The sequence below is a fragment of the Zea mays genome, chromosome 5 (assembly GCF_902167145.1).
Source record: "Zea mays cultivar B73 chromosome 5, Zm-B73-REFERENCE-NAM-5.0, whole genome shotgun sequence".
NCBI classification, from domain to species: domain Eukaryota; kingdom Viridiplantae; phylum Streptophyta; class Magnoliopsida; order Poales; family Poaceae; genus Zea; species Zea mays.
Genome location: NC_050100.1, coordinates 12,975,537 through 12,978,359, shown reverse-complemented (window position 1 = coordinate 12,978,359; position 2,823 = coordinate 12,975,537).

The following is a 2,823-nucleotide window of genomic DNA, read 5'->3' as shown; positions in this document are numbered from 1 at the left end:
GGATTTCTGCGAGGATCACCACATCCGGGTGGACTGGGCCGCCATGGCTCATCCCATGTCGAATGGGCAAGTAGAGCGTGCCAACGGCATGATTCTACGAGGGCTCAAGCCCAGGATTTACAACGACCTCAACAAGTTCGGCAAGCGATGGATGAAGGAACTCCCCTCGGTGATCTGGAGCCTGAGGACAACGCCGAGCCGAGCCACGGGTTTCACGCCGTTCTTCCTGGTCTACGGGGCAGAGGCCATCTTGCCCACTGACCTGGAATACGGCTCCCCGAGGACGAGGGCCTACAACGATCAAAGCAACCAAGCTAGCCGAGAAGAATCGCTGGACCAGCTGGAAGAGGCTCGGGACAAGGCCTTACTACACTCGGCGCGGTACCAGCAGTCCCTGCGACGCTACCACGCCCGAGGGGTCCGGCCCCGAGACCTCCAGGTGGGCGACCTGGTGCTTTGGCTGCGGCAAGACGTCCGAGGGAAGCACAAGCTCACGCCCCCCTGGGAGGGGCCGTTCGTCATCGCCAAAGTTCTGAAGCCCGGAACATACAAGCTGGCCAACAATCAAGGCGAGATCTACGGCAACGCTTGGAACATCAAACAGCTACGTCGCTTCTACCCTTAAGATGTTTTCAAGTTGTTCATATACCTCGCACCCACGCAAAGTTTAGTCATCAAGGAAGGGTCGGCCTCGCCTCGGCAAAGCCCGACCCTCCCTCGGGGGCTAAAAGGGGGGAGACCCCCTCTGCGTCGAAATTTTCCTCGAAAAAAGATCTCTTTTAGCAGAATATCTTTCGTGCTTTTTGACCACTTCGAAAAGCGGATCCTGAAAACGACGGAGTACACATAAGCAGCCAAGGCTGACCGAGCCGAGGGACTCCTACGCCTTCGGGATACGGATACCTCACTCATCACCTTCTGCGATAAGTAACTCGCGTTCGGATAAAGTGATTCCGCGGACCGAACAAGTCTTTACGTTCGGAAGCTCTTCTGCCAAAGCGGTCCTTCAAGCCTTCTCGACTGAATCGGTGACAGGGCCTCATGGACGGGTGAAAGTACGCGTAAGCGGCAAGGCCGACCGAGCCGAGGGACTCCCACGCCTCCGGGATACGGATACCTCACTCATCACCTTCCGTGAGAAGGAACTCTCGCTCGCACAAACATCCCTGTTACCGACAAAAAGTCCAGATGCTCGAAATAAGAGGAAAGGAGACGCATCTTTACAACGCAACGAGGGTGTGTTTTCTGGCCTCAGCGGCCGCAGAAGGCACACGCTACAAGACAATCTGATCCTGTAGGCTCGGGTCTTCACGATGGAAAGGGGACTAGCACCCTCGGCTTCGACGACACCTTCAGCGAGGCCCGACCCAGCCTCGGACGGCGACGCGGTCCAGGGACTTCTCCGGGAATCCGGCCCGAGCAGGCGGCTCGGCCGGTTACCCCAGGGGCCTCGGCTAACCATCTTCCAAGGGCGCTAGCCCGGTCCGAGGCCTCGACTGATCAACTCCGGCGTCGGTCCCGCTGACGGACAACCCGGCTAGGCTCCGGCCAACCAGGTTTTTTCATTTTCGAGCCAACTCCGCCCCTGTTCGTGCTGATATCGCTACCCCTGGCCTCGGCTCATCGAAGAGCAGCCAAGGGGTCTCTTTAACTAAGCTAGAGGAGCCTCAGACAACAAGGCCGATCGAGCCGAGGGACTCCTACGCCTCCGGGATACGGATACCTCACTCGTCACCTTGACACGGGGCGACTCATGCTTGGTGAAGCGGTTCAGATAATCAACAGGCGAGACTTAGTGCTCGAAAATGAGGAAAAAACACGGCTCCGTGCCGAAATTACATACATGTTCAGGCCTCGACAGCCACGACGAACAAAAACACTGGCATTCAAAGTGCCATTACAAACGGAACTCCGGTTCCCCCTCCGCAGGTACGAACAACCCCACTCCATGGGGGTGGGCCTGCGGAGCAACGGAAGACCGACGAACGGCGCGCCGTCACCTGCTCCAGCAGCGGCGACGACGACGACTTCTGCTCCAGGGGGCCGAACAGCGGCAGCACTGACCTCAGGGCGGATGCTGCTGCCAGGAGGCCCCCGCCCATGCCGAAACTCGTAAGGCAAGGACGGGCAGAAGGCCGTAGAGTTGGAGGTCAGTCCGTGGCCAACCCTGGCTATCACGCCGGCGGAAGAACCTCTTCCAGCTGCCGTGGCAGACGCTGGCGCCGCGAGCGGCTCCGAAGCCACTCGCGCCCGAAAGCCGGGCACGCTGCAGCTGCCAGCGCCACGGACGACAACCGCTCCTCCCCCCCATCACTGAGTGAAGGAGCGGGCCACCGCCCACGCAGGGGCCGACCCCCAACTCGGCACACTCCCCTCCCCAGCCTTGGTAATGAAAATCCTTGAGGCTGAGGGAGGGGCAGAGGCCGCAGCCCGGCTCGCTTTCCCCCACCATCAAGCCGAAGGTCACCATTTTGGGTGACCGCCGGTGGAGGGGTGCAGCCGGGCTGCATGATGAAAATCCTTGAAGCCGAACGATGGCTGAAAGGTACCAACTCCTCCGGAGTTGCGTTCCTCCAACGATGAGGTGGAAAGACGGCGGGTACCCCCCATCCGGGGGCTTGGAAGATGGAAAGACACGACGCATAAGGGAGGAAGAAGACATGGTCGCCTTCCGAAAGGGGTCACCCTCCTTTTAAAGGCAACTCTCCCTACGTGCGCCCCCAAACGTTACGGGCTGAGTCTTCTCCAACACGCTCCAAGGCCCTCCCCTGCGGCGCGGGGGCTGGGTCCCGCATGTCATGCAAATCGGCTCAGAGCAGAAAA